This window comes from Pteropus alecto, unplaced genomic scaffold (genome assembly GCF_000325575.1).
Source record: "Pteropus alecto unplaced genomic scaffold, ASM32557v1 scaffold106, whole genome shotgun sequence".
Classification (NCBI taxonomy): domain Eukaryota; kingdom Metazoa; phylum Chordata; class Mammalia; order Chiroptera; family Pteropodidae; genus Pteropus; species Pteropus alecto.
This window is the reverse complement of record NW_006442103.1, coordinates 1,766,364-1,789,774: the sequence shown is the minus strand read 5'-3', so window position 1 is coordinate 1,789,774 and position 23,411 is coordinate 1,766,364.

Below are 23,411 nucleotides of genomic sequence, written 5' to 3'. Positions count from 1 at the left end.
CTGTTGTATTAATAATAATAAAAGCATGCCAAATGAATGAAAAAGCATCATTATAAAAGAGATTTGTGTGTGCAATGAAACAGTATGGGTGCCTTGTGGTTCCCACAATGAAGATGTAACTATTTTCATATACAAGTTATTAGCTCAAGTTGTTCTTTATTATTTTATAACTTTGCTCCTCTAGCAACATGCTTGTCGCTAAAAAATAATTATGCCTGGGTGTTACATGCCAGATGTTTTTAAAGCAAAGGTGGCAATTTAATTCTAAGACAGATAAGATAAAAGCAGTCCCAGAAAAAAAATAAATAAATGTAGAAATGTAAAGTGTGTTTAATTAGAAGCACATATTCCTAGATACGTTTCTTCTGACTAGTACTGTCCAATACAAATACATGCAAGCACATATGTAATTTTAATTTTTCTGGGAGCCACATTTAAGAAGTAAAGGGAAATAAGTGAGCTTATCCTAATAATATATTTTGACCTAATGTATCAAAAATATAAAATTAATGTAAGAATTTATTAGTGAAATATTTTACATTCTTCTTCCCTATTAAGTCTTTGAAATCTGGTATGTACTGTATACCTGCTTACGGCACATCTCAATTCAGACTAGTTGAATTTCAAGTGCTCATTACTACATATGGGCAACGGCTACCATAACAAACAGGATGTTTCTAGAGGTTTTTTTGCTCACATTTAGGACTATAGTTGATCCTTCCCATGCAGCGTATAAAAATATTCACAGAAAATGACCCTGGGAAGGCTCTCCATGACTCATTAATCACTCTGAAATATCTGCATGTGTCTCTTCAAAGAGGGCAGCTGAATACTTTCATTCAATCAAGATGATCACAGTTCTAAGTTCAACTCAGAAAGCATATTTGGGAAAAAAAAAAATACTTTAAAATTCTTACGGTTTAACAACTATGCCTTGGTTACTTTGTCCACCTACAGGAAGGAAAAGAACCCACAGATCATAAGAGATAAAGCTCTAAGTGGCTTGTTCCATGTTCTCACCAGCTGTAGAGGGTGGGAGTTACATGCAGTTGTAATGAAAATAAAAGGAGATAATGTGGGAAAAGCATTGGGGCCTGCAAATGTCGGCCTAGCAGGAAATTACCAAACCTAATCTGTACCCCCTACCCTCCCTCTCTAGAACATTTGTATATGGGTAAAATTAAGTGGATGTTTGTTTGTTTGTTTGTTTGTTTCTAAGTGAACATCAGCCTTGAAAGAGCAAATCACAAAAGAGCAGTTTGCAGCCTAAGGTAGAAAGGAGAGAGAGCAAATCACAAAAGAGCAGTTTGCAGCCTAAGGAGAAGAAGTCTGGAAGAAGGAAGAATAGTATAGTTTTTTGGCTGGGAGATGGTATTAAGTTCACTAGTTGTGTGGATATTTTTCTTACTCAGTAGTTGTCATGTCTACTCAGTAATTGCCAGCTGTGAGGGCAGAACTCAGGCCCAGGGAAATGGACCAGTTTTGCTTGCCCTGTAGACCTCTCTGTTGGTGAGGCAATGCCGAAAAAAGAGATTTTGTAAATTCTGCATGTGAATGGCGAAAATTCAGCTGAGTTAATAATAAAAGGCTATGGTGGAGGTGAGTCAGACAGGTTGGAAAGAAGGATTGGGACAAGGTTCATATTCCATTCTATCATCATGGTATTTCCTTGATACCTGTCATGTGTGGTTAGCTCACAACCAAGAGCTATTGTGTTCTACCCATCATCTGGAAAAAAATTTAATAAATTCAAGCTAGAAACATGGCAAGAGGAATACCATTAATGTTGTAGTTAGTTCAGGCTTCTAGGACAAAAATCTCATAGACTGGGTGGTTCAAACTAAAGGCATTTGTTTCTCATTGTCCTGGAGGCTGAAGCTCAAGATCAAGGCACCCATAGATTCAATGTCTCATATACTGTGTCTTCCATATGAGGACACAGCAAGAAGATTTCTTACTTCTTGCTGTGTCCTCATATGGCACAAAGAGGGCTAGAGAGCTCTCTGGAGTCTTTTTTTGGGGGAGGGGAGGGCGGGGACAGACAAAAACACTCAGTCCATAATAATCAGTAATCCTCTAAGATATAAGCTCCCTGAAGACAGAGCCTCAGTTTTTCTTGTTACTCAGTGCCTAGACTTAAGAGATACTTGAAAGGTACTTAAAAGTAAGTGCTTAATAAATATTTATTGAATGAAAGAAGAAGGATTCAGAGAATTATTGTGATGTTTCCAGAGAAAAATCAGAGGATCAATCAGAATTTACCAAGGTCAAGTATGAGAGCAGATGGGAGAGAGGTTCAGACGGGTACTACAGGAAAAAATGGAGACTAAAAGAAATTTGGAAGCTCTTATTCCAGCCTTAAGTAAAAGTGAAATCAACTCATTTGTGGATCAATTTTTTTCCCACATTTATCTCTATCCATTTATCACTTTTGTCAAGAGTCTACCCTGAAGTTTAATCACTTTGCTTTCAGAAAGCTAATCCTAGATTCAGCTCAGAGGTCATTTTTAGTTACTCTTAATTATACTGTCCTCTAATTACCTAAATAATTTCTCTCCATCTTTGATGTTTATGCCGCTCAAATGTTTGTAGAGCATTATTACATCTCCCATTAGTTGTTGCTGAGCTAGACTTTAAAGATTAGGCACATTTAGATCTTTTAAACCTGGTAAATGCCTCAAATCAATGGTTCCATTATATAACAATTTATGATGCTCTTCCTGAGAGTGTCTTTAGTGTCATTGTGCATCTCTGCAACTGAAAAGTCTGTGGCTCAACTTGATATTCCGAAAAAAGTCTGACCAAAGTAATATAATGGCATATGTTTCCTGGATCTTCTATGTTAAAATACACCAAGTGTGATTACTTAAAATTACATTCTTGAATCATGCAAACAAACTTAATGAATCAGAATGTCTGGGAGGTGGGTCCAAAAATTCAAAACGTTAAATAAACGAGTAACCCCAGGTTATTCATAGGCACACTAAAGCTTGAGAGCCACCTAAAAAAAGTCATTTTTGAGAAATCCTCCACAGAAAACTTGGAAACCTTTCTGTATGGGGATCTAGGCATGAAACATCAATTTTAAAAACCTTATCCACTATTATTCGTGACTGTCCCACAAGTGAAGGCAGCAGAAAGAATATCAGATATGCAAGAGGGGAAGACAAGCAGCTTGGGACATACTACTTGTAGTTTTTTTTTTCCCCCATTACATTACAATTCCCAGCTGCTCTTTTGTTTATTTCAAGTTCATGGAATTGAATTAATCACACCCTTGATTTTTATGGCACACTTTCATCATTGGTCTATGTGGCTCTCTCTATGTTTGTTTGCTTGCTTGCTTGTTTAAAATATAATAAACACCAATGATCTTTTTGCCTAACATAGAAATTAGAACATTCACAATAACTTAAACTTACATCCTCTTATGTGGTCTTTTGTCTCTATCCCTCTGTCCCAGCTCTCCTTACTGTACGATCACAAGTGCAAATTCTGGGGCTGGCAGGGGACGCGCTGGGAAATTTGATAAGTTTCTTCCTTCCTACTGAAAAGAAATATTTTGAGAAAAATGTAAAACATACAAGTTACTCAATTTGGAAAGAACATAGAAGGTTTAAAGGAAGAAAATGCCTGAAAAATAATTTAAAGTCATATTACCAGGAACTTTGAATGCTACACTAATGAATTTGCACTGTCATTTTAATAACGTGGAGCCACTGTGTATCTTTTTGTTCTTTAGGAAGATTCACCAGTCAGTGGCATGTAGATATGGAAATGGAGAGAAACAATACACAAGAACAATAGCTAAGAAGTTGTTTATTCAACACATGTGCATTAAATGCCTACATTGTGCCTGGTGCAGTGCTAGGGTTTGGGGATATAAAGATGGTTTCTGCCCTCAAAGAACTCACAGTCAGTTGGAGAGAGACAAATAAATTCAGCCAAGTGCTATAAGTGAAATGAGAGAAATCTATACAAGGGAGAAATGAGACCCAAAGGTCAGAGAGTCAATTCCGCTAGAGAAATGAACATCAAGAAAAGGTTTCACTGAGAAGGTCATGTTAGAGCTGAGTCTTGAAAGATGACTTTGAAAGAACTCTAAATAAAAAAAAAAAAATTGACTCAGAAATAAGATTGGAAAAGGACCAGTGTCAGTGCCTTTAAATCCAGATTCTACCTAATGTTCACATCATTTCCAGAACATCACTGTCACAAATGTAGGCCTGTTGAAACCAGGACCTATGTGATTCAGTCTCGACAGTGCATAGTTAACGGAACTCTGTTCAGCAACTAGAGTAATTTCAAAATCACTCAACCATTCTGGATTGTGTTTGAAGAAGATATATAATCACTTTTTAGAACTTTAATTTCTCCCATTTATTTTCCTCAAACCTTGGAACACTTCTAGTGCCACTCTCCTCAAAACTCTTTAAAAACATCTCCTCCTGCATACTTGGTCTGAGCACTCTGGTCAGTCTACCCTTTCCACCTATCTTTCTCATTTGGTATCACAAACCCAAAAAGTATGCCGTGGAAATAACAGAATGCTCCTTCGATGGCTGTGCAGGCAAAGCTAAAAAAGCAAAGGAATTGTGCAGGCAATGTTCATAGCTTTTTTACAGATTAGATGATGGGAAAGGCTGAGAACACTTTTAGGTCATTTTTGTCTTCGAATAATCATAGCATCCAAATACCTACTCTTCTAAGACAGTGGATTTATCAAAAATATGTAAAATTTGTGAATTCTAGCCAACTCATTCCCTGAGAAGTCAGAAGACTAAAAAATAAAAAAGAAAAGAAAAAAAGGAGAGAAGAGTGTGGAAAGGCAGAGGAGAACAAGAGCAAGATTGTGACAGGTCTTAAATCCAAGAAGTTTGAATTTTATACCCTTATCAATGGAGAGTCAGCATCAAAGTGTTTTGATAAGGGAACATCTTGAGAAGACAAAGCATCAAATGGTTGGAGGAAAGAGGGTTATTAAGCCGCTAACAATCCATTATTATCTTCTTCAGTGTTAGGTAGAACTCCAAATACTTAAGGGTGGGATTATTGTTTTGTTTTGTTTTTCCCAAGAACCTGAGTTTATCACTCACTCCAAGTATAGAGCTGGACTGTAATAGTGTCCCTTCTTTTCCTAGCCTCCAAAGTCATTTTCTACTCAACATCTTTTTTTCACCTGGTCCCTGCACCTGGAATATCCTTTTCTTCTCCCAAGTCTATCAACCAAGCTCCCTTTCATCAAAGGCAACTTGAAACCTATCCTCTCTATATTCTAAATGAATAACTGTCATGTACTGATGCTGAATTTTTTCTTTTGCTCTTAATGTTTCCATTAATTTCAAGGCATCAAATATTCCTTTTCATGAAATCTTTTCCATAGACTCAAATGTAAATTATCCCAACTATGTTATTGCCATATTTGAGAAATGTCACCTTGGTAGTTGGTAGAGGGGAAAATAACACCCTTTTCTCTTTCTTTGTTTTTAAAGTTATTCCAACCTCAGTACCATACATAGCTTAGCCTCAAATATACAAGATTGCCAATTTCAAAATGCAAAGATAGAACCATTAAATTTCTTGAAGTTTTATGTAAAAGTAGAACTGAAAAATTTCAAATGAACTAGAATTTAATCATTGACACCAACCCCTCTGAATGTACTGGAGATGCTCACTTCTTTTCTGCACGTGGCCTAGATATGGATCTCATTCTGCGTGTGTCCTAGACATGCATACTGTTTCTGCATGTGCTCCAGATGCATACTGCACTTCCGAATGTGCTCTATATAGATGTGCACCGCATTACAACCTCCTGTTGTAAAAATCATATGATTGGGTAATTTTTTTTTCTATTTTGACAGTCTGTCTTTTAATTGGTAAAATTAATCTATTTACGCTAAAGTTATTACTGATAAGAAAGAACTATTTCTGCCATTTTGTTATTTTGCTTCCTATATTATTATTTTGTTTGTTTCTTGATTCCTTTAATATCCTTCTTTTGTGTTTGATTCTTTTTTCTAGTATACCATTTAGATTTCTTACTTATTTCTTTTTCTGCCTATTTTCTCCATCATCATCCTGGGGATTACAATGAACATACTAACTATAATAATTTAATTTAAATTGATACCAAATAAGCTTCAATAGCATATAAAAACTTTGCTTCTACACTTCTCTGTCCTCTTATTGTCATAAATTGCATATTTATATATGTGCACCCATTAACATAAATTTTCATGTTATTAGTATAAATCTTTTATATTGTCTTTTAAATCATACAGGAAATCAAAAGTTACAAACCAAACATATAATAATGCTGGCTTTTAATCTATGTAGTTACCTTTACCCAAGTTCTTTATTTCTTCTTATGGCTTCAAGTTACTGTCTAGCTCCCTTTTATTTCAGCTTGAAGGACTTCCTTTAGAATTTATTATAGAGCAGGTCACTAACAATGAATTCTCTCAGCTTATTTTTTATTGGAAAATGTCTTAATTTCTTTCATCTTTAAAGTACAGTTTTGCTAGATATAGAATCCTTGGTTTACTTTATTTTTGTTGCTATCAGCACTTTAAACATGTCACCCTTGACTCTGCCCTCCACACTTTCTGATGCGAAGTCAGTTGTTGTTCTTATTAAGGATCATTTGTATGTGATGAATCACTTTTATCTTGCTGCTCTCAAGATTTTCTCTTTGTGTTTAGCTTTTGATAGTTTGATTTTTTAAGAGTGTCTCAATGAATATGAATCTCTTTAGAGTTTATAATTCTTGAAGTTTGTTGAGCTTCTTGGATGTGTAGATTCACGTATTTCATCTAATTTGGGAAATTTTCATAAAATTTTCCCAAATTAGATGAAATACGTGAATCTACACATCCAAGAAGCTCAACAAACTTCAAGAATTATAAACTCTAAAGAGATTCATATTCATTGAGACACTCTTAAAAAATCAAACTATCAAAAGCTAAACACAAAGAGAAAATCTCTCTTTCCCCCTTCTCTCTCTCTTCTCTTCTTGCAATTCCCATAATATGTATGTTGGTATACTTTATGGAGTTCCATAAATCCTTTAGGCTACGTTCATTTTTCTTCATTTTTTTCTCTTTCTGCTTCTCAGATTGGTTAATTTCAATTGTTCTATCCTCAATTTTGCTGTTTATTACTTCTGCCTGCTCAAATCTGCTGTCAACTCCCTCTAGTGAATTTTCCATTTCAGCTGTTGTACTTTACAGCTCCTAAATTCCTTTTTGGTTGTTGTTAATAATAATCTATGTCTTTGTTAATATTCTTTATTTGTTCATACATTGTTCTAATTTTTTTAGCTTGTTATTCATGCTTTCATTTAGATATTTAGGGTTAAAGTCTTTGTCTAGTAAATCCAATGTCTGAGCTGGCTCAGGGATATTTTCTGTCAATTTCTTTTTTTTCCTGTGAATACACCATAATTTTCTGAGTCTTTGTATGCCTTGCAATTTTTTGCTGAAAATTTTGTTGACATTTTGAACATTACAATATGGTAACTCTGGAAATCGAATTCTCTCCCTCTCTAGGGTTTGCTGTTATTAATTGTTGAGGGATTCAGTCATTCACTCGTTAAGTGACTTTTCCAAACCATTTTTGCAAAGACTGTATTCCTTGTCATTTGTGATCATTGAAGTCTCTGTTTCGTATCTCAACAGTCAGTGATCTGGTAGAGATTTCCTAAAACACTGAATTTAGCAGTCTCTTTCTTCACTGAGCTCTACACTGCTTGTTGTAAGGTTTTTATTAGATTCTAGAGTTCTAAAAAAAAAAAAGCCATGATTCTCATTTTTTTATCAGCTTAGTCGTTGCTCCAGTGAAGGGACCAAGTCTGAGAGCTCTCTACTTCACCATTTCTGTGACATCACTCATGCCCTTCACTTCTGAATGTGCTCTAAATGTGCATCTCACTTCTATATATGCTCTAGATCCACACATCACTTCTGAATGTGCTTTGGATACATGCTCCTACGTGCCTAGTTAGATTTGAATTTGTCTCTAATCAGGTCATTTTATAAAACTGAATTTTTTTTAGTTTATCATTCATTCTGTGGCAAAGAGCACTTCCCTTTATGTCTATATGTGTTTCTTCCTTTCTATTCTTTTCTCAGGATAGGCCTTAATCATTACTTTTTACCAATTCCTCTAGACCTATAAACTAGAATTTGTAAAGTATGCCAAAAGCAGTGTCGACAAAAAAGCAATATGATTCCTTTTTGTTTCAGTCTTCCAGTAGTTCCCTGTGAGGATTAAGGAGTTAATGCTTGCAAACCTCTCTGAAGTATTAGGATATTACATATTACTGAGAAAAGGCAAGAGCCGTATGTTAAAAATTAATTGGAGGAAACCACTTGCAGATTGTAATAATGAAACATCCCAAGTTCCAAGGGCACTGGGGACTTCAAGTAAACAAGCCCTCATTAATTTGGCTAATTAGTCACTTGCTGTATTTGCTGGTTTATAAGCAGCACCCTTTTAAGCAGAAAATTGAGCTGTAAAGTGCTAAGAGCCATATGTGTGGTAAAGATGGCATCAGTATCCTACATCTTGGATTTCAAAGCATATCTCATATATTCAAAACTGCATTTAGGAGGTTTGGACATTTTATACTCATCCATATCACCTGGATAGATGGAGGGAATACAAGAAAATAGGTTCTGCTGCTTGTTGGCAGAAAAGAAGATAGTTTAGGGAGAAAATGATGGAAATCACTGTTAATTTTTTTTTCCCAAAGAGAGGCTAACAGGCTCTTTCAAAATAGACTTAACACACATGAGTTGCATCTTGTGATAGGTTATTGTTAAGGCAAGAGAAAACAAAGAGGTGAGTTTGTTTCCTATGACTAGCAAATACACAAACCCAGAGACTTTAACTCCTGGGAACATTGTCTCACAATATGAGGGTGGATATGAGACATCTCATGTAAACTGTGGTAAAGCTTAGTAAACTATTCTGCCACCCAGACAGAGCCTTAGTCTATTGAGTTGAATGCTTGTGTCTACCAGATGGTGTCTTGCCTTCTAAGCCTAGGCTAAAAGACACTGGGAAAGTCTTACCTTCCATCTCCTTTTTGTATCAACTTAGAACCATCAAATAGCACCATCACTTCCATGGCTTCCTGATTGGCAGCTGGAGACTTCCCAGTTCCAATAATATCAATTTTATAAGCCAGCTGCCAAGTTGAGCCAGACCTACAGGTAACTGATACTATTTATAATGTGTTCAGTCTTATTAGTTTCAATAATTAAAAATTTTTTCTTGACTTTGCTCTCTAACTTTAATAATCTATTTATTCAAATTCAATTTAAAATTTACTGAACACATATGTACAAAAACACTAACTCGTGGAGAGTACAAAGAAGAATAAGTTTTTTCCTACCTTAAAAAATGTAAAGAACTTAAAATTTACCTCTGCAATGTCATATGCAGGATAAAGAACATGTTAATGGTCGTAGAATATAGTGGCTAATTTCCCATCATCCAGGAAACTGAAATAGATTCCAAACTCCAGACTCACTTAGAAATTCATGACTCCAAATACATTAATTTAAATGAGTTCTCATATCGTACTCACACTTTTCAGAGCTGTGTTTCTCCAAGAACAACTCTCTGCCTGCTTTCCAAACAGTTCAGGTGGACCAGAGGTGCAAAGAAAACTTCAGAATAAACACTGCTTATTTGGGTTGATGCAAAGAGCAAATGTAAATATCCTTATTAGCAGGCAAAGAGCTAGAATATATTTTTAAGTATTGCTAATGAGTGGAAGAAGCAATCTGCTTTTATCATGCAGTGGTGCAAATTAGATATTTATGGGTTTCCTGTGGTGTTCAAGGTGTCATTCCTTTCCAGTGTTTTAGGAAGGAAAGCTTTGTGTTCTAAGAATAGTTTCATTGATGATTCTCCCTTGGGCACAAAGGTATTCTGATCTGGATTACTAAATTTTATCTAAAGAACCTGAAACTTTCAGAGAGTGTGAAGTATACCTTTAGGGTTTGGGCAGGTTTTTTTTAATGTTATTTTTAAAAGCTTTACTGAGAATTCCATGCAATTCACCCATTTCAAGTGTATAATTTAATGGTTTTTAGTATATTCATAGATATGTGCAACCATTTCCACAGTTAATTTTAGAACATTTAATCACCTCATAAAGAAACCCTCTACCCTTTAGCTATCTCCCCTATTTCTTTCCATATTCCCCATCTCCTAAACAACTGCTAATCTACTTTCTACCTGCATAGATTTCCCTGTTCTGAAAATTTAATATGAATGGAATCATACAATATGTGGTCTTTTGTGATTGCCTTCTTTCACTCGGCGTAATGTTTTTAAGGTTCATCCATGTTGTAACATGGATCTGTACTTCATTCTTTTTAATGGCCAAATAAAATTCCATTTTATGAATATACTACATTTTGTTTATTCATTTGCTTATTCAGTTGACAGACATTTGGGTTATTTCTACCTTTTTCTATTATGAATAATGCCACTATAAGTATTTGTGTGTATTTACATGTGGGCAATGCTTTTATTTCTCTTAGGTATATACTTAGGAATAGAATTGCTGGTACATACAGTAACTCTAGGTTTAATTAATTGAGGAACTGCTAGACTTCTTTCCAAAGTGGCTACACCATTTAACATTCTTATTTACATTCCCATAAGTTTACAAGGATTCTGATTTCTCCACATCCTTGCTAACACTTGTTATTATCTGACTTTTTTATTCTAGCCGTCCTAGTGTGTATGAAGGGATATCTCGTGATTTTGATTTGCATTTCTCTGATGACTAATGATGCCAAGCATCATTTTATTTGCTTATTGACCATTTTTACATTTTCCTTGAAGAAATGTCTATTCAGATCCTTGCTTGTTTTTTAATTGAATTATTTGTCTTTTTACTATTGAGTTGTAAAAGTTCTTTACATATACTAGATACAAGTCTTTTATTGGATATGTGATTTGCCGATATTTTTTCCCATTCTGTGGGCTGTCTTTTCACTTTCTTAATGGTATCTTTTAAAGCACAAATATTTGTAATGCTATAAGTTTTTGGAGACATTAGCAGCACGGTGCATTAAACACCCGAGCAGCAATGTGAGTCAGGTTTAGACTTTTGCTAATCCCTCATCCCCCTCTCTGATACGACCACATCTGAATCCTTCCCATTCATCTGTATACTCCTTCTCTCTTTTTGACCATTCAGCCCCAAGCCCCATTATTCTTCTTTTCATCTTTAAGACATGCAAAGCTTTTCCTACATTTGAAACTTGACATTCAAGAATCAGTTCAAATGTCACTTTCACAAAGAGAGAAGCCTCACATCTGAATCATCCCCATCTAATCATTATTACATCCTCTGTTTAATTTTTCTCATAACACAGATCTTAGATATTGACTGGTGTAAATACTGAACTATTCCACCAGAACATAAGTTCTATTATCATAGAAATCTTATCTATTTTGTTCATTGCTGTTTCCTAAGTTCCTAGAATAGTGCCTGATATACATAGTAGGTCCTCAATAAGTGTTCATTGAATGAATGAATGAATGGCAGACATTGTGCTAGGGACAAGGGACAAAAGAGTAAATAAGACAAACACTTGAACAGAGGTAATGTCCCTTTATAAATATGCCTTGTGGTCAGTGTTCTTGAAAGAGGTATATGGTTGTTAGCACATAACTCACTCGGCAGGATGTGTCAGTTTTGTAAAACTTTATTTTTAAATAAACTTTAAAGATATGAAAATATATAGAACTTTAATTAACTTTATTCTGCTCACACAATTTTCATTGCACTTCACTCCTCCTGTTAACTCACTCTGCAAGGTTTTTCACATTTTTACTGCTAATAGAAAGAAACAAAGGGACCTGTCTGTACTCTGTTCTTCTACCTTCACTGACTGATAATTAACGATCATAATCATAATAATAACAATGTTTTCTAGAAAACCTCTGGGCTGGGGAGGGAGGGAAAACCTATTTACCTTTTTTAATCTAGCTGAAAGTCTCAGGCTGCTCCCCATCCCCCATGCTGGGGTCCAATCTTAGCTTACCTAGAGTTAGTTGTTGATAAGATCTTTCCTACCTAACTTATGGAATTTGTGTGAGGATCAAATAAGGTAAATGTGACAATACTTCCAGTTCCTCCAGGGCAGGGAATGTGCCATAATCAACTGAGTATCTCTGGGAACATCCAGATTTAATCCAGGTGCAAACTCAGTTCCTAAAGGATTCCGTACTCTTGTGCACCTTGCCCAAAAGATTTCCTGTGCCTGGAAGGTCTCTCCTCTTCCCTTGTCCCCCTAACTCCCTCCTATTCCTCAATGTTTGTGTAAACATCCTTCCGCTCTGAGGAAATCTAATTTTGAATATTTTCTACTCAGAATTTTTAAAGTAACAGTCATGTAGGAACAAACAGCCTCAAGATTAAATGAGAATGACTGATGATACATCCTATAATGAGAATCACATACACATACAGTCATGTATCGCATAATGACATTTCAGTTGATGATGGACCACATATACAAGGTCCTATGAGATTAAAATGGAGCTGAAGAATTCCTATCACCTGGTGATGTCATGGCTGTCATAACCTCATAGTGGATGCATTATTTATATGTTTATGGCAATCAATACCGATGTAAACAAACCTACTGCACTGTCAGTCATAAAAGTATAGCAGCACATGCAGCTACAGTAGTAGTTTATACCATCTAGGTTTGCGTAAGTGCACTCTGTGATGTTCACACAACGACATCACCTAATGATGCATTTCTCAGAACATATCCCTGTTATTAAGTGGAACAAACTAGAAAAGATACATAATGTGTTTCTAAGTTTCCAAGTCCTAATAAACTGGTTATAATTCTTAATCAGCATGACCAAGAGGTAAAATGCCTACTATGAACTGATCTGCAGAATTTTTCTTGCAATCTCTCTGATGTTTCTGTCTGCCCATACTGCTCACCTCCTCTGCCATCTGCCATTGCTTCAGAATTTGTTTCAGAAGTTGTAGTCTTTGCTTATCATATTTTCAAACCATACACAGTTGTGCAGACTGTACACTGCAGAGAAGCATTCATCTTGGCAGAGGTGTAGAGAGGAGGAAGAGTAGTGACTGAAATCCAGCCTGTCCTCTGCTAGCCACATAAGGCAGAGAGGTGTATTTTTACAATCCGTCCATCCAGAAGCAGCAGCATTTTACAATTCACAATATATAAACTAGCAGCAGGTCTCTTTTCAAAATATTGATTAAAGATCTCAGTCTTTAGCAATTAATTTCTCAGAAGATAGAATACCTCCTAAGCCTTGAGTAAAGGGGCTGGCTAGCTCCAGGATGCTGGGCTGGCGTCTCTCTAACCTCGATATTTCAGGTCCAGGGTTCATGGTCTCTGTGTGACATGTGCTCTTCCCTCTTAATCAGTGTTCATTTTGAAAGAGGAAGAATTTCTGAGACCTTTTTTGTGAAACGCTCACTTCTTGATTGGGATCTGAAGTGAGAACTAGTCTCTCTGGGATAACACTTCATCTTTTTCAGGAGTCACTCACCCCAATGGTAGGGTTGATGACAATTAAATTACGTAATGCTCAATATCCTGTGGGCTGCACATACATTGCAGCTAACACTTGATTTATAAATTCCAGCCCTATTTTCTTTTCTCTGAAATGTTCAAAATGCATTTCACAATATTGGGGTAAGAATTTAAAAAACTACATAATATTTGACCGAATGCCAAAAAAAAACAAAAGTATTTACAACATTTTTTCAATATTTCTTCAATACCTTAATAAAATTTTAAGTTTAAAGGCGCTCTACATAATTTAAGTACATACGATGGTCTAGAAGGGATTTCCATAGAAGCCAAAAACTTCATCGTCATTAAAATTAAATATGTTGTTATTAAAAGAAGTGGGCTTCCTTTAAATGCACTGAAATATAAAAATACTACTTCGAACTTAAGTCCAACACATCACAAAAGGAGGAGGAGATAGCTGTTGAAAGGACTGATGAGAAATGGCAACAGTTTTATACCTGTCGTTCTTTGTGGTTTCCCCTTCTCCTTAAAAGCAAAGATACTATAACAAATAAAAGTTTAATAAGTAAAAAATACATTTTAAATGAAAAACCATGATTAACTTATTAAGAATCATTAAGTATATAATTACAAGGATTCTACTACATTAAGATACCAATTTCTTTAAAGCCAGAAATAATACCTACTGAAACTTTAATTATTTAAATGAGAAAAGAAAGAGGCATGTTATCTTCTCTGACAAAGATTAAAATCAATTTAATTGCTTCTCTGCTGCCTTGACATGATTCTTGCTGTGAGTCAAGCAACCAAAAAGGGAAATTATTACTGCAGCTGTTAATCAAGTGATATCCGTGCACTCGGTTTGATTACATCAGGGAGAAGATGTTGCTCCTTGTCTGACTTGTGCATCCACACCACTTCGTGTTGCTGTTGAGAGCTGGGTTAGCTATGGAAGGCGCCGAGGCTGGACTTAATTTTTAGAGCCTGTGATAGCACGGGGCTTGGCTCGGCCTCAGGAAATTGCAGGTCTCTGTGTTTGAGCCTGAATAAAGGCAGCGCTATCAAAACAGAGGTCTGTTCCAAATTAAATTCACCCTTTGGCGCCTGATTCTACTGTCCACAGTGCGAAGTACAAAGAAACACAAGGGTATCGGCAGAGCTGGAGAATGAGAAAGAATATGAGACTGTGGCTAAGATGGATGCTTTTTGGCCCATAGCACATAGCAATATATTTTTCAAGGGAGACAGAAGCACTGTCTAGAGGTCAAATACCAGCTCTCTCACCCAAATTAGAACATGCATTTGAAAGTAAGGTGCAGTAGCAAGCGATGTACCCCTCAAGGCCCCATATCTGCTGTTCTGGTGCAAGGTTTTTGTTAGTGCAGAGTGAATATCCAGCAGCATCCACACTTGGCAAACTAATGTATCTGATTGTAAGAAAATGGTATTGTGAAATATTTATGAGTCTGGAAATACAAACCAGTACCCTGCCTCTTCATGTCTTATCAGCCCTTGTTAACTTTACAGATGAGCAGAGGCACCGGAATCACTGAAGTTGTCAAAACAAATGGATCTCGGGCACATTGCACCCATGGAGTTTAGTGTCATCAAGGGCCCTTTTCTAGAAACCTTTAGCCCTCTGTTTCCTGTTTGCCTTCTCTTGTTGGAGACGGAGGTGGATCCTAACACATTTAGGCTTCTACATTCCAGACCAATTAGACGAAAAGCTTATGTGTAGCAGATTATACAGAAAAAAAAAAAAGTCGTCAGAAAGTAACGATATTTTTTTACCTTTCAAAAAAATAATCACTGGCTTCAGTCATCTCATGGGCTAGGTTAGGACACCCAGCAGCTTGTATTTTATCTGAGCCCAGTTCACCTGCTCCAGGATCTGCAGATGACTTTGCCTGGTTCTTTTTCATCAAATACAAGTCATCCTACTATATTGGATCACCTTGCTGTTAACCTGGCACTGTCCCTTCCCATTTCAATTTGACCAAATTGAAACAGATGCCCAGAGGCCATGGAGATCAAGACTGGTATAACAAAATTGGAGCCCGTTTCCGAGCTTAAATCAATATTTAACGGTAAGCCTGTTTTTATATATTTTATTTATTTATTTTTGCGTGTGTGTGGCAGGCTTTTACTGGCAAATATCACTTTAAACTGAAAGCCAGAAGCCTTAATTATAAAGAATGCCATTTGGGCTATCTTTTCAAAAACCATAACTCATTGGACAAGGCAACATGGTGGTTTAAGGGATTGCAGTCCCTCAGAATAAAGGCAAGGAGGAGAGTGTTAGTGTTTTCTATATGCTTCAAGGATGCATTTAATTACTTCATCTTCAAGCATGCAGAGACAATTCGAATGGGGGGAGTAAGAGCCATTCAGCTGTCTCAGCCCCAGGCCCACATCAGAGAAACAACGCTCCCTGCTGGTGCAGGAGCGAGAACCATGGAAGACTGCAGTGGAAAACATCCACCAAGCCAGGAAAGATCACCCACAGAACTTAAACGAATGGGCCTCTGGCTAGAATGAGGACCAACGTGGATGCTATGCCATGGCAACCTTTATTTCATCTCACTCCTCTTCAACATGTGAGACAAATCTTCTCTTGATAAGTCCACAGCATGACAACTGGGACAGAAGTGACATTAGGTCAGAAACATAAATCCCATGGGGCTGGCTAGGCTCGGCAAGTTCAGACTAGAGATTTTCTTTCTTTAGCATAATTTTTGGAATGAGTTACAGATGCCAATTCTCTTTTCACCTTACTTACTTTGAACGATGATAGTAAAATAAAAACAGGTGATAAAAAAAGATTTTAAGCAACACACATACAAGATATATAAAATGAATCTATACCCAAACTTAGCAAATGCCCTTCCAGAACTAATAACATTTATTAATCTCAAGGAATTTATTTCAAAATGTGCAGTCCAAAATCAGCAAGCAAGGGCTCATGTGCCACAACTGCAGTCCATGAGCTTACCTTGCTATGTCCATTGACCTTCAAGAGTATTTTGAGATTTTCTACAGAAGAAAGTTGCCATTCACTTGAATACATAGAATTTAGCACGTGGGTTTGGGAGAGAAACTGTAATACAGGTCGTTAAGAACCAGAAGAAATCATGTAGGGGAGAAAAGACAATAGTCTCCACATGAACACCAAGCCTGTTTCTCCCCTGCCTGCCAGAACATACGATCAGGAATGATGATCTTTCTGTATGTTGTCTCTTTCTATATGTTGTCATGTTGTTTTACAAATGCATACCAGCCTCCAGGTACCATTTTCTTTTCTAGAGAAACTAATAATCCCCAAAAGGTTCTCCTCCCTGAACCTTCCCCCCCACCCCCCCTCCACCGCCCCAGGTCTTCCAGAAGACTTAACTCTTGCCTTTTACTTCTCCTTCAGTTTCTGGGCAAAATGACTTCATAGGATCTCTTCCAAACACCCCTATAGGTTCTCAGATCCACTTTCACAAGCAAACCAAGGAGGAGAGACCCCATCTACACTAAGACAAACACAATCGTAGGGCTGTAATTTTATTTCGTTGACTTCCCTTTGCAGCTTGTCTGTCTCTTCCACGTCTGCCACCCACAGCAGGAGATTAAAAGACAGAGGAAGTAGGAGCTCTTGTGAGAACCACGGGAACTTTGGCAGAATCTTTATAGGAACCATATGGTAGAAACTTTGCAGTACACGAAACATTTCTAAGGGAAAAGATATTATCCCCAAGAAATTTTTCTCATATGTCTTAAGTGGATTGAATACTCTTGCCAAAGGATGGAAATAATATTTTCTAGAAAGACTGCATGAACATAGATTATATCTGACCTTAATATACCTAGTAATAACAGGTCATCATTATACCTCACATTATATTTTATTAATCTAAAAAAGGAAGAAGACAATACATAACATTTCTGATATTCCTTAGCTATTAAAACCTGCTTATAGCACATTTTACTCATCTGTGTAATGAAAGGACTGAATAAGATAAATGAATTTAGTCTTTGTCTTTGTAGCGAACTCCTTTTTTTGAAGAAAATATCACTCAGAAGAACTCCAGTACATAAAAAATTATAATGACAAAGCAGATCTGTTCGAAGCAAGATCAGGAGGTCTTGGTCTACTTTCTCAACTTCTTCACTTTTTAATTTTCTTTTCTTTCTTTTTATTACTTTGTTTTTTTCTTTTTCAAAAGGGTCTTCCACAGACTATTATTCTTTGTTAATTTTAAACAGGTGGAATAGGAGAAACACCTCTCCTCCAGTTCTCCTAGAGCCAGATGTGCTTCATTCTCTGGTTAAGAAAGATAAGGTGGAGTTACATTACCTTCAGCGGGTCCATGTAACAACAAGCCCCACAGTCCATGTAAACGTCTCACATGCCAATCCAGTGGGCAGGAGTCGGCTAACACCCAGGACCAGCACTCCTAGAGGAGGTCCCAGCACACTGCCTCTGGACCAGGGAGCCGTGGAGTGCCTTGTCAATGAGATCCAGCCAAAGAGGAGAGACATGAAAGTGACTGAGGACGGCATCATCACCGTCAAACCAGTCATGCTTTAGAGCTTCCAGAGCACTCTAGTGACAATGGATCCGAACTCTCACATCACAGAGATGCCTATATAAGGTTTGAATTTTTTTAATATATTTAAACTTAGATTTACTTTTGATAGGATATGTATAGTTCATTTCCTACATCATTTTGATTTCCTCCCCACTCAACTTTTTAGGGGCCGATAAAGTGCTAAGCAGAAGAACTCTTTGGACCCTTTAATGGAAATATTCCTTAACCAAGAGAACCCAACCTAACTCTTGGTCAGTTGGAGGCGTGACAGCAGTGTCCTAGTGAGAAAGACATGAAAGCGGCCTGTAAAGTGGTCACTGAAGATACATACACTTTCATTATCGTGCATTGAGAACGTGTCTCTAGAACAAGAGGAAAGTACTTTCTCTGAGCATAAGCTGGGATGCTTTTAAGAAATAAGCATTCTTAACATACTAAGAAGAGATACAGAGGTAGTTTTTTTAGCAGAAAACATGTAAGAGCAGTTCAGTTCTCTCTGACCATTGTTACGTTTTTGGAATAGCTTCAGTCTCCCTTTCAAGGTGTACTGCGATGGGAGGATCACACTGAAGTTTTAGATGCCATCACAGTTTCCTGGATGAATGGCCTTGAATATTTCACTTGACCTTTCAGAGCTTCTCCTCTGACAGTGTGATGATGATGATGATGATGATGATGATGATGATAATGATAACAATGATGATGATGGTGGTGATGGGGGTAGGTTTAATGTTCAGAGAGTTCAATTAATGGGTTTTTTTTTCCTTAGTAGAAAAAACACTTTTCTATTGACTTAAGAATCTTCCATTTGAAAGTTCTAAATTGACTATCAGTGTCTTCAAAGATTAGAGGAGACTATTTGAAGTTCCAAGATTGTGTGAAAAATTGTGGGAGTATTTCACATTTCTGTAGAATAGGAAAAAAAATCTCAGCAAAGACTCACTCCTGAGAGACTGACAAGCTGAAAAATCGACTTGAAATCAACAGATCCGACACATCCAGAGGCGCGAAAGTGCTAGAAGCCGGTTGAATCACTTTCCTCATGGATCAAACCAGTGCGCTCTGTGGAGAGGCTGAAATATGCCTGAGCCAAAGCCTCGGAAAACTCACATAGGAGCCAGCAATTCAACAGGTTTTGGCTGCACTCAGATCCAGCCTCTAGGAGGAGTTGAGCAGGAGTGTTGGCGCGGAGAGCCCAGCACAGAGGCCGTCAGGCGGGGTTCCTGTTGTGCCTGCTGCCCGAGCATTATGCACCCTCTGCCCCAGGTCGATGTCAGCTGCCTTCCTACCCTCTCACTACTCACTCAACATGTCTCCATTCGGTGTCTGGAGGAGCCCCCCACGCACACCCCTACCCTCACACTCCTTTCCCAGACAGAATAAATATCTGAAAAAAAAAAAGTTATGTATGATTTCCCTGCCCCAAGCAGCTCCGATGCTTCATCTACAATAACTTGAAAAATACAATTCTGAGATTTTACATCTCTGAAAAAAGAGAGCACATTTTGCTAAAGATGGCAACTGAGGTCTCCCAGGAACTCCTCGTCATGATCCACAGTACATGAATTCACTATTCAATCTTCTGCTTGCAGCAATGAACAGATGTCTCCCCGTCCCCTCTGCTAAAAACCTAGAGCGCTGTATCCCAGGAACAGATTACAGTAGTAGCTGGAAGCGTACCCAAGCTGAGGATTTACAGATGTTCAAGGAAACCTGCGAACAGCCCACCGAATTCCCTGCACAGAACTGGAAAGGGCACACGTCCAGCTCAGTTGGAAGTGGGTCCACAGTGAGGAAAGGAAACAAGAATCATAGCTGCTCCAGATATGCGTGTCACAAAGGATGCTGAGGAATTCAAGCTCATCTTTCAAGAATAGCAACTTTTCAATCCACTGCAGTCTGTTTTTGAACTTCAGAATTCTCACTTCGCCATTAAAAATGTTCGGTTCAGTCAGGGTATAACAGATATCTTACTGCCAAAGAACGGTAAGATGCACAAGCTGAGACAAGCTTGGCATGAGGCAAGGACACAGATACCCCGAGAGGCCTCTTGGGGGCCTACAAGAGGGCTGAGCACCAGACGGGCATCCACACCGTATTATACTTCTCTCAATTGCCCTATTTGGACACATTTGTAAAAAGCATTGCTCACCCCACCCTTTATTCCCCAAATACAGCAGATGGCTTCCATGCAGTGTTTCAATCAGATGTTCAGCAGAGACCAAGCTGCAGCCCAGAGCAGCTGGGTTTTTAAGAAGCAGAGCACAGAGCATGTGAGAGGACTCGGAAAGAACAGAGGGGAGAGATTGCTCAGAGTATTTACCAGGCCATTTTAGCCGGAGGGAAAATACCCACCCCCCAAATTGTCTGATTATTCTTTCCTTAACCTTAGTGGGAAGAAAAGGCAGAGACTCACAGAGTAAATAGATTAGCTTATTGTAGGGAGTAGAAATTTTAGGTAAACTTTCTTCTTTAACACACACACCTACAGAGAGGGAGTCATATATATATATACACACACACACACACACACACACACATATATATACATATATACACACAAATACATACACATATATACACATATATATATACACATGTATATATACATATATATATTTTTTTACATATGATATCTCGCTCCTCTCTAAAGATAGATAGATAGATAGATAGATAGATAGATAGATAGATAGATAGATAGATAGATAGAGATATATATGAGACAGGCAGGCAGGCAGGCAGTCAGACAGACAACATATTATCACATTTTCTATCTAAAATATTAATAAGGTACTAAAAAGAAATATAAATAAGAATCAAAATAGAAAAATATGTAATTCATTTCCATGTAATGTTCATATTTTTCAAAAAACCTAAGTGGGTCAGGTTTATAAAACACAAAAGGATACAATTCTATGTTTCTAAAAATTATTCTTTTTTTAAAAGATTGTTAGGTACAGAGTTAGTTAAATTGTGATACAAAGACACATGGTGTAAAAATTATTTGATTTTGCCAATAACTGAAAAAAGATTGAGGAACCTGAGAGATTTCCTAGTGTCCAGTTGGTTGTTCCTCAGCCTGCAGCCTTGCTATCTTGTTAGTAACAATATCTCACTATGAAATCTTAGGCAAGCTATCTAATTTTTTCCTTGGATTCACTTTGCTTGTTTATAAAATGGACTATAGTAGCTCTGAGGCCTCATCTTGCGCTAACAGTCTACAGATACACGAAAATCCACCAATTAAATAATGCATGTAAAGTCCCTAATACAATGTTTTACACATTAAGTGCTGAGTAAGCAATGGTTACTATAAACCTCTCACATCTATCTCTGTTGTTATATCATTTATTCTTTGGACGCTGGCTGCTTTAACCTGGAGAGAAAGCAACACTGCACAGTTCAGACCTAAAATGTGCCCCCAGTTGGGTCCATGAAGAAATGGGGGAAAATGCGCCCTCACAGCTTACTTTACTCACAGGAAATAGAGTGAGTGACCCATTATCATACCATCTTTTGGTCACATTTTTGGATTTCACCAATGTTTTCTTTTAGGGATCATTCGGGATAGGAAACACGGTCTCGTAAACCTTTACTTCTTCCCATTTCTGAAACCTTTTTCTAATCTGCATAAAGATATGCTTATCTTGGTCCTTAAAGTTATTTTTAAATAATATACATTTGTGTGTTCCACATTTCAAGAAGTAATGGTTAGTTGCAAAGATCTAAAAATAAACCGACAGAAATTAAAACATAAAGCTGGAACACATTGGGTTCTACTCCCTGTTTCTCTTTCTGTATTTCCTTGAGTGAACATAACCTTTTCACTGAGTGTCCATGCAAGTTAAGAAATCAGACTCTCTTTGCCAACTTTCACCTTCTCTTTCCTCCTGTCTTCCCTACCTCATTCAAGAGTTAGGCAATGTTTTGCCCATTATTTATATATTTGATGAATATTTGTTGAATCAACACTACTAATAGCTAAAAGTAATATAGCAGTCACTATATGCCAGGCACTCTTCTAAACATTTTATTGGTATTCACTCATGTAATTTTCACAACTTTATCATTCCCATTTACCAGATGAGAAAACTGAGTCACAGGGAGATTAAGTGACTTTCTCAAAGTCACATGGTGAGTAAAAGGCAGAACTGCTTCTCAAATCCAGGCACTTTACCTTCAGAGTCCATGTCTCAACCACCATTCTTTATGGTCTTTTTCTATCTTGATACATTTAGGTTTAATCCTGCCGCAAGAATCAAGGTCTGTTCATTCTAAGTTGAATAAAACAGGCAGTATATTGCTTGTGCTTAGCTATTATTTTTCCTTAGTTTGTCCTATAGATATTATTTTTAAATTTGTTTCACTTTCTCAGTAGAATAAATGTATTATGGAGCTCTAGAGTGACACGGACACCACCCCAGAGAAGTACAAAGTTAACTCTCCTGCCCCTCTCTGGCAGCCTGATAGCAGCCCAGTGACCTGCATGCACACATATCAGCAGAATGGGGAGCAGCAGGAGAGAGAATCAAAGGGTAAACTGAGAGCAGTGTAAGAAGGGAAAGGAATACAGAATTGATTCACTAATTATTGTAAAGAACTGGAAGTCTGGAAGCAGGGTGTGAGGGCACCCGGGCTGCATTTATGGAGGTCAATGTGGCAGCAGTGCACAGGAGCAAGTGGCCGGGGAACAGGCTGGAAGCAGGGACATTAACTTGTCGACTCATCCTCAAGCCAGCTCTGCTGAGCTTCATGAGGGCTTCATGCTGAGTAGGGGGAATGAGAATGTTGCAATCAAGCTGAGAGCTATATTGGAGGTAGAATTGGCCTCTGTGCCTAGTGAGATGAAGAGGTGAGAGAGAGAGGAGACATAGGCATCCTCAGAGACCAGGAAATGGTTATATCATTAGGTTATAATGGTGAACAAGACAGACATGAGCTTTGCCTTCCTGCAGCTGACAGTCTAGTGGAGATGCACAATAAATAACTGAGCTAATAAAATACATCAAGCTCTGCAAAAGAAACCAATAGATAGAAAATGAAGTGGAGAGGGACAAAGAGGGCCTACTTAGCGGTAGGAAAATAATCAGTGAAGTCTTCTGTCACAGAAACAAGGAAAGCAGCAAATCTCAATAACAAAGGGACAGTAAACAGTATCTGACACTAGGAAGTTCTATGATTAGCATTAGATGGCCACTGATGACTTCAGAGAGGAGAATCTGTACAGTGGATGTGATAGAAACTTGTGGTTGGTGGATTTAAGAGTGACTGAGGCATGAAG